Here is a 9,591-nt window from a genome sequence, read left to right on the forward strand (position 1 = left end):
AAGTCAGGAGGCAGATATTTCCTGAAGGAATGAATATCTTCCCAATGGCGTTCTTGCCTGCTGTGTGGCCTTGGACGGGTTACTTAACCTCTCTGAGGCTTGGCTTCCCCATCTGTAAAAAAAAGATGCTAATGTCTATCCCGCAGGGTCACAGCTAATGGACATATTTGTAAAGGCTCCAGGCGGACTACCGGGAAGTGAAGAGCCACTTTTAAAAATCCGTTAATTAATTAATTAATTAATTAATTAATTTATTAATCTCTGCACCCGACGTGGGGCTTGAACTCACAACCCTGAGGCCAAGAGTTGCATACTCTACTGACTGAGGAAGCCAGGGGCCCCGCAGTTTGTTGTTTTTGATGTTTTTATTATTCATCATTATTATTGCCTTCGGGTCAGTTTTGTATCCTTAAAGTCCCTCTTTTGACTAAGGTTTTGCCTTTCCTGATTCCCCGTTAGGATGCAAATGTATTCTGAGAAAGTTAATATCTTACCAAGAGGCAGGACTGACTCATGCTTGCTCAGCACTTAGAGTTTCCCGGACCGTTCCCCCGGGTGAGTCACCGAAGCCTCACAAAACTCCGGGGAGGCAGTGCTGTATCAAGCTGAGGCTTGGGGTGGCTGAGGCCCTTGCTCACGTTCACAGGCTTTGTTTTGCCTCCAAGCTCTTCCAAGGGCAGCTGCTCAGGAAGCCCGGAGGTGTGCCTCCCTGCGGACCCGGGCTGGCTTCCCCAGGACCACAACTCTCAGGTTGGAGACCACCTCCTCCTTTCTAGCTCAGAAAACAGCTCTTGCCGATAATCGCTTTTCCACCCCGCCAATGTGTTTTCCAGGGTTTGCTTTTCCTCCTCCCAAAGTTCAGGCATCCGAGACACTGGGGAGCACCGTGTGTGCTGTCCCAGCCCTGAGCCTGCAGAAGGTGCACCAGCCCATAAAGGACCCAGACATCCCCGGGTGAAGAAGGGACTCACTGGGTCTGGGCTCGGTGATTTCCAGGCTCAGCTTTGGGGGCATTCTCCCCCACCCCCGACCCTGTGCTGATGCACCTCGCTGGGAACTGCCCCCGCTCTCTCCCTGGGGCAGCGACCAGCATCTGCCCCGTCTTCAAATGTCCTTTCACTGCTGCTCTCTGGCCAGAAACCCCAGACTCCCCATTTCTCACTCCCTTCAAGTCTCTGCTCAAACACCCTCTGAGCAGAAGGTCTTCCCTGACCCTGACAGGAAACGGGGAGCCCCACCCCTGCACCCATCACCTCGTGGCCTTAGTTCCCTTCACAGAGCTCACCACCACCCAGCTGATATAGCTGTCTCTTGTTTGGGTGACTGCCCAGTGGAATACAAGCTCCATGCGGGCAGAGATGGTTCTATTTTGTTCTCTGGTCTTTTCCCGGTGTCCAGAACAGGGCTTGACCTGCTGCAAACGCTCCATAAACATTTGCCAGTGGAATGAATGAATGAATGAATGAATGAATGAATGAAGCTGGCCATGTGAGTGTCACTCAGCATCTTCCACTCAGCGCCCTTGCCTTGGGCATCTGGCACCCAGATCCCCAGGGCTGGCTCTTTCCAGGCCCAGGGCTGGCTCCTGGCATCCAGGGTGGGTCAGGCATGAGCCGCATCCCAAAGGCAGTCCTGTAAAGGCAAGTTGTACCTCAGTGTGACAAGTGACGGCCACAGCACTTGAGAGGCACGCTGCATATAACAGTGGCAGACCAAGGGCTTGGAGTCAGGTGGACCTGAGTTCAAATCCTGCCTCTAGTATGGATTAGCCCTGCAGCCTTGGTCAAGTCACTTAAATGTCCCCAAGTCTCAGGTCCCTACCATTAAATGGGGAGGATAGTAACGGTGACTTTGGTGGTGGGTCATGACCTGGTATGTAAAATGCCTGGTGTATGGTAGACACTCGATTCTTGGGGGCTCCAGAAGTGGCACAAAGAGGGATAGAATCAAGTTCTGCCATGGTTAGAGGTGGCTGTGACAGGCTTCGGAGAGGGGCTGGAATTTGAACTGGAACTTGAAGGGTCTGCAGGTAGATGAGGCAGAAGACAGACAGCCCTATAGCCCGAGTGTCTGGGTTCAAATCCTGGCCGTCACTGTCTGGTCACCTTGGGCACACCACTTACACTTGCTGTGCCTCGGTGTCCTGATTCATAACATCGGTTCGGTCTAGCAAGCACATAGTAAATGTTCGCAGCTCTTGTCATTGTCATCGTTATTGTCGTGGGTGAAGGGAGGAGGTGCGGCCAAGCAGTGGCAGGCTCCGGGGGCTGCAGGGGACTGGCCGCGCTGAGCTTATGCCAGGTTGAGGGTGAGCCTGGGACAGGTGGTCCTGTGAAGCCACAGAGGGGCCCTCCCTCTGAGAAATGCGTGGAAGGCCCTCTCAATTCCTCATGGGAACCGGGAGCGGAGGCTGGGTCTTGCACCTGGCGGCACATGGGGACATTTGGCTTCCAGTCCTTCCCCAAACCTCCCCTTTTGGCTCTTTGAACCACAAGAGAAACCACAGCATCTTGGCTCCGGCGGGCCTCAGAGATGGTGGTATCAGAGGGATCTTGTGCAGAGCCTTGGGAGGTACGAGCCACTAGCTCCGTTGTGCAGATGAGAGGCAGAGGCTGAGAGAGAGGCACCCCTGGGCCACGCCCAGCCTCCGGTTTGCTGCCCGCATCCCTCCCTGCTGCCTATCTGCACGTACAGAGGCGAGTCACTGAGATCCGGAGGAAGGCGGGGGGCCTGGTTCCTGGAGACAGAAGCCCCAGTGTAAAGGGCTGGAACCTTCCCTAATTTTTTTTTTTTTTTTTAAATGTTGGTTTTTCCTATGGTTTGTGTTTTGCTTGCTTGGGGGCTGCAGAATAAGATTTCTTTCCTTAGTCAAAGAACTCTTTTCCCATTGGCGATACCTGGTGGTATCTGATCCTCCCAATTAACGTGCCAGGGGGAGCCCAAGGCCCTTGTCCTGTCCATTCGTGCTTGGCGGGTGCCTTGTGAGCACTGACATTACTCCCCGAGACGGAGGGTTCCTGACTCCTGCCTCCCACCCCAGGCTGCTTCCTTCCATCCAAGGCCCATCTCTTTACAAATGAGAACATGGCGGGAAAGTCCAATGGACTTGGCCTTGGGTAGTTCTTCCACTTCCGGGCTGTGGGATGCCGGCTGGGCAGCTCACCAAGGAGGTCTGGTCATCATCTGTAAAAACGGGGATCATATTAAGCTTCACTGGGTAGTTCTGAAGATTAAATAAGACAATCCATACAAATCTATGGGGTCTGGGGTGGGGGATATAGCAAGTGTTAAGAGCGACTACAGGAGAAATTATTATTATTGGTGATAATTCTCTTGGGTAGGCAGGAAATGGTGCCCTGAGGTCTCATGTCTCACTAGATGAATGGTCTTGGGCCTCTGTGTTTAATAAAATCTCTGTCCCGAGGGTTGCAGCCAGGATCGGCGGTTGAGGGTGGTAGACTCACATACAGAAGGGGCTGGAAAGTCACGGTCAGGGAGTGAGGCTGGTGGGGGCGATGGCCTGTCCGAAGTGGACAGCTACACCCAGCCTCAACCAGGACGGAGCGTGGGCCCAGGGAGGCCACCGCTTCCAGTTACTTTTTTTTTTTTTTTTACAACTTCCAATTTTTATTTTGTTTTTTATTTTTTTCTAAAGATTTTATTTATTCATTTGACAGAGAGAGCGAGCGAGAGAGCACAAGCAGGGGGAGTGGGCGGTAGAGGGAGAAGCAGGCTCTCCACTGTGCAAGGAGCCCGACGCGGGACTCAATCCCAGGACCCTGGGATCATGACCTGCCTGAAGGCAGATGCTTAACTGACTGAGCCACCCAGGTGCCCCTCTAATTATTATTTTTTTTAAACTTATATATTTATTATTGTAGAGAGAGAGAGCGAGCGAGTAGGGGGAGGGACTGAGGAAGAGAATCTTCAAGCCGACTCCCCACTGAACATGGAGCCTGACGCGGGGCTTGATCCCCAGACCCTGAGATCATGACCGGAGCCAAAACCAAGAGTTGGTGGCTTAACCCACTGAGCCACCCAGGTGCCCCCAAAACTTCCAATTTTGGACCTTAAATACCTCTTTAAAAACTCTATCGTCAAATATAGTCCCATTTTGAGGTACTAAGAGTTAAGACTTCAGTATGTGAACTTGGGGTGGGCGGTAAGGGGGGGACACAATTCAGCCCATGATGGCCACTAATGCAAATGCTTGTGGAAACGCTGTCTGAGTCACACACCAGGATCCGTGGCTCCTGTCTGAAGTGAGTCACCGGAAATGTGTTTGTCCGTGTACTGAGGTCCAGACACAGAGAATCAGCTCATTCTGATGAGCTGATTCTCCTGTCCATTTTGCACTTTTTTCCTGAAAGTCAGATTCCAATGGGCTGAGGGTGCTATTGACCCGTTCCCGCCCTGGGCGTGATTAGCAGCCTGGCACGGATCTCAGGGATGAGGAGCTGGAGGAGTTCCTGTAAATCAGCAGTTTACTGCCCATTGCTCCCGAGGGGGAGCACAGTCTCCTTATCTGTTTGCAGAAGATCCACTGGGGGTGAGGGAGGCTGGGAGGTGGGGAGGGGTGCAAGTGTGTCTGGGAGCCTTCTTAGTCTCAAGGCTCTGGGGTCCACGGAGAGGGGGCCCCAGGGCAACATAGTTCTGTTCCCCTCCACCCCAGACGACCACCTTCCTGGTTCGGTGACGATCCTCCCCGATCTTCAGTTCTATGCCTAGAGATGTACCTACGTATATCAATCCACGTTTATAAACAAGAATAAGATCGTGTGGGCGAAGCTACATAGCATGAGGTTACATGGCAAGAAGCAGCCTTGGGATTCTGGTAGTCGGCTTTCAGAACTCGACATTTAACCACTACTGGACTACTTGCCATCTGCTGTTTTGTGACCTTTTTTTTTTTTTTGTAAATGATTTATCGGGGCTCTCTGTGTTAGTCCACACTGATACTACCTGATACTCTTTATTTTATTTTTATTTTTTACTTATTTTTTAAAAAGGCTTTTATTCATTTATTTGAGAAAGAGCATGAACAGGGGGGAGGAGCAGAGGGAGAGAGAGAGAAGCAGGCTTCCCGCTGAGCAGGGAGCCCGAAGCAGGGCTCGATCCCAGGACCCCGGGATCATGATCTGAGCTGAAGGTAGACGCTCAACCGACTAAGCCACGCAGGCGCCCCAATACTCTATTTTAAATTGGGAAAGATTTTCAATGTTGGTATTCCAGTTTTTAAAATGGCCTCTGGCTTCCCCAGGAATGGGCTAGAGACCTAACATTGAAAGCAGTCACTGCTCAGTGATCTGCCAGCAGATGATCTCTATGGTGGGGAAGCTCTTGACATGATTTTTCATCCTGTTTTTCCGAATTTCGCCAACTCTGACTCTTCCTCTCATTAATCCTCACCCTTCAGTGCTTCTCATTTCTCTGAGGGGAAAGGCAAAAGGCCTGCTAGAGCCCAACCTATGGGGGGCCTCACTACCTCCCCAAACCCTCTTCCCATGACTCCACTTTGCTCCATCTATCCAGACACACTGCCCTCTCTGCCATTGCCCTGATCGCACTAGGCATGCCTCGGCCACAGGGCCTTTGCACTGGCTGTTTCCTATACCAGGAATTCTCTTCCTTCGAATATCTGCTTGGCTAACTCCCTCCCCACCTCAAATCTTGCTCAGCCTCATCCTCAGCTGCCCTATATTTAAGGCATAACTCCCCCAGCCACCTTGGAAGGCACTGCCAATCTCCTGTACCTGCCAGATTTTCCTCTTAGCACCTGCTTCCCCTACCATATTATATAATTCACTTACTATGCCTACTGTTGTCTATCTCCTTCCACTAGAATGCAATTTCCACTCCAGAGATTTTTGCACATTGTGTGCCTAAAACAATCCTGGCCATAGTAGAACCTCAATGTGTGTTCCTTGGATGAATGAATAGATTTAAACAAAGCCCATTTTCCCAGATCCCTAGGGGCCTGAGAGTTCATCTAAACCAAACTCCAGGGGTGTCTGGGTGGCTCAGTTGGTGAAGCGTCTGCCTTCGGCTCAGGTCATGATCTCAGGGTCCTGGGACTGAGCCCCACATAGGGCTCCCTGCTCAGTGGGGAGTCTACTTCTCTCTCTCCCTCTGCCACTTCCCCCTGCCTGTGCTCTCTCACTCTCTCTCTGTCAAATAAATAAAATCTTAAAAAAAAACCAAACAAACAAGCTCCTAGCCCATGGTGAAATTTCCTTTCTCTACTCCCACTGGAACACAAAATACATGAGGGAGAAACCCCTTAACACACTGGGTTCCACTCAAAGACATGAACACACATCATTTGGCACAGTGTCTGACAGACACATAGTAGGTGCTCAAAAACAGGGATCCTTTTTCCTTTCCCTGGGAAATGCATCTTTTAGAGCATCTGGTGGGTGTGGCTGCTGAGGAAGAATGGTCCAAGGCCCTCGAGAGAGCGGATGAGACAATTCAGTGAGCACCTGCTATGGGCTGAGTATGTCCCCCTAAATCCATATGTTGAAGTCCTAACCCCCAGCACCTCAAAATGTGATTATCTTTGAAGACAGGGTGTTTAAAAGATACTTAAGGTTAAATGAGGTCATTAGTGTGAGCTGTAATCTAATCTGACAGGTGTCCTTATGGGAGGAGATCAGGACACAGAAGGACCACCACGTGAGGACACGGGGAGAAGCTGGCCGTCTACACGTCAAGGAGAGAGGCCTCCGGAGAGTCCAACCTGCCCTCACAGGGATCCCAGGCTTCCAGCCTCCAAACTATGAGAGAAGAAATGTTTGTTGTTTAAGCCTCCAGTCTGGGATTTTGATATGGTCGCCTGAGCAGACTGGTACAAGCCACAAACAGGAGCGGGCTGGCTTCCTATTCATTGAGCTGCCATTTTACAAATGAAGGCCTTGTGGTTCTGAGAGGCGAGGAACCTGCTCAGTGTCCTCCAGCTGGCTTCCGAGCCCACCTCCAGCTCCCAAACCCCAGGCCCTTTGCATTGCCTCGGTCATGGCTAGAGCTAGGTCCTGAAGCAGGAGTGGGCAGAGTAACACCTTTGCCAGGAAGCTTGACCAGGAGAACACCCCACATACTCGCCTCCTCACAGCCAGCTCCCTCCTGGATCAGAAGTCTCCGTTCGGGAGGGTGCCTTCCTCTCTGGTGAGCTTTCGGGAGGGCGCATGCCGACTCCTCCCAGCACCCTGGCTCCAGGAAAAATATGTGCAGGACCATTTCCTCTGGGCCTTGTGATTACTCTGAACCCAGCCCTCATGAGAGCAGCTACAGGAATAAATCCTGAAGACGTTTATCCTGAGAATTCCAGGCCTAATTTACGGCTCCTGCAAGCAGCACGGGCTCACCAGCCATTAGCATCATTATAAGCAGAAGAGCGTCTCCAGGTCCCAGAGCATAAATACCTGCTGTCAACTGGATAGGAAGAGGGTGCGGCACCTTAGGGTTGGGGTAGGGGTGAGGGGAGGCTCTGCTCTGTGTTGCCAGTTATCTTTCAGCCCCTCCAGGGGACCTAAGGCTGCTCTTTTTTTTTTTTTTTAAAGATTTTATTTATTTATTTGACAGAGAGAGAGAGACAGTGAGAGAGGGAACACAAGCAGGGGGAGTGGGAGAGGGAGAAGCAGGCTTCCCGCTGAGCAGGGAGCACAGGACCCTGGGATCATGACCCGAGCCGAAGGCAGACGCCTAACCGACTGAGCCACCGGGGTGCCCCTTCTGAGGCCGCTCTTAATCAGCTTCCACTCAAGATGGGATTTTAAGCCAGTCAGGCCCCAGGACTGCATCAGGCCCCGAATTCACTGACAGCAATTTGTAGGTCCGGGTAGAAACCCATAAACAAACCCAGTTAGGAGGGCCTTCTGTCTTGTTAGATAAAGATGCACAAAAGTCTAGTCTTAGGCACTGCTGTTAGCCACCATTGTCACAAACACGTCTGGATTCCTGGAAAAATTCTGCAGGGTCCAATTACTTGGGGGAGCTCAGGAGTGCCACAGGGACGCCTGGGAAGGGGAGTTGAAGGAGGAGACAGACCTGGAAACGAGCCCTGGTTCCCTCCACACAGATGGAGGACAGTGGGCAGGGCAGGTAACCTTTCGCGGTGACTCTGAGTGTTCAGGGTTGGGGGAGAGGTCTTACGTGGACTCAGTAGGTCCCCATACAGACAGGCCCCTCTTCCTGGTATGGTTTTCTTTCTAGAACCCTCATCCTTCCACCCTCTAAGTGCGTGTTGTTATTAATCAGTAACTATTCATTCACCACTCAGTGCATTGATTTTTTCAGGAAAAGTGTGCTATTGCGTGTGCCTGCCATGTGCTGGAGCTCTATTAGGCCATGGGCAATATTCGAAGAATTAGGCCCTTTCTTTATCAGTCAAATCATTTGAATGCTGTCCTTTGACTGTAGCGAGGACAGTATCAACAGGTGGGGAGGCAGAGTGGAGCATGAGAAAACAGAACCCGAGTTTCCTCAATCCCAACATGGGGGTGGTGCTTGCCTGGCATGCAGTGTGCAGCCCCCTTTGGACATGTTCCTTATGTCTGCTGTCATTTGTCCCCACTGGGATGTAAGCTCCATGAGAGCAGGGATGTCTGTTTTGTTCACGAATGTGTCTGCAGAGCCGAGAGCAGCACCAACATAGCAGGTTGTCGAATGAATAGGTAACATTAGTAATAACTCTTGAGCAGCTTTCATGGCCAGAACGTTTACGTCAGCCCCTCCCCTTTTCAACAGTCCCTGGAAAACCTGCTCTTCATCTCAACCCCATCTCTACAGCATAAAAAGCCCCACCAGTTATTTCTGTTCTGAAAAGCTCTTAATCAACTTCACCACCTCTCTGAGCCCTTTCTTCGACTTTCCCTCGATATCCAGCCTGGCCGGTTCACCACAGGACGAAGAAATCTATGGGAGTACTTCTGCTCTGAAGATTGCCTAGGAACACTCACTAAAGCACCTGTCGAAGTCCTGTGCTGACCACGCCCACCTCCCCTTCCAGGCCACGCCCATGGCTCCTTCATGGCCACGCCCATCTCATCTTCCCCTCACTGGCTCCCACTCCCTGCGGGACCTTTGATGTACTTCTCTGCACACAAAATCTTCATGCCTGTTCAGACCAAGTTCCCTTACCACCAAATAAATCTGAAAATGGCTTGCCCAAGGAAACAGCAGATTCCCCATACTTCTTACTCTCATCATTACCTCATTCCACCCACCATCATCAAAGGAACACATGCACATTGTAGGAAACTGGGAGAGAAGGTAAAAATATAAAACGCTAGAAAATTCCTATGCATCATTCCACTACTAATATTTTGGCTTATCTCCTTTATTATTATTTTTTAAAGTTTTTATTTAATCTCTACACCCAAGTTGGGGTTTGAACCTAGGGCCCCATGATCAAGAGCTGCATGCTCTACCCACTGAGCCACCCAGAGGCTCTGGTTTCTTTCTTTTCTTTCTTCTTCTTCTTCTTCTTCTTCTTCTTCTTCTTCTTCTTCTTCTTCTTCTTCTTCTTCTTCTTCTTCTTCCTCTTCTTCTTCTTCTTCTTCTTCTTCTTCTTCTTCTTTCTTCTTTTCTTCT

The 9,591-nt window shown here is 50.8% G+C and overlaps 1 long non-coding RNA gene across 1 annotated transcript; it reads left to right on the forward strand.

Moving 5' to 3' along the window:
• Nucleotides 1-596: 596 nt before the first annotated feature.
• On the forward strand, nt 597-9,155 carry LOC114197731 (uncharacterized). Its single transcript, XR_003606941.1, has 3 exons — nt 597-750; nt 6,634-7,446; nt 8,884-9,155. It is a non-coding gene; the product is annotated as an uncharacterized LOC114197731 (long non-coding RNA).
• Nucleotides 9,156-9,591: the final 436 nt, after the last annotated feature.

Source organism: Eumetopias jubatus, unplaced genomic scaffold (assembly GCF_037043125.1).
Source record: "Eumetopias jubatus isolate StellerSeaLion01/CBP00866 unplaced genomic scaffold, mEumJub1_p1.0 scaffold_2, whole genome shotgun sequence".
Taxonomy (NCBI): Eukaryota; Metazoa; Chordata; class Mammalia; order Carnivora; family Otariidae; genus Eumetopias; species Eumetopias jubatus.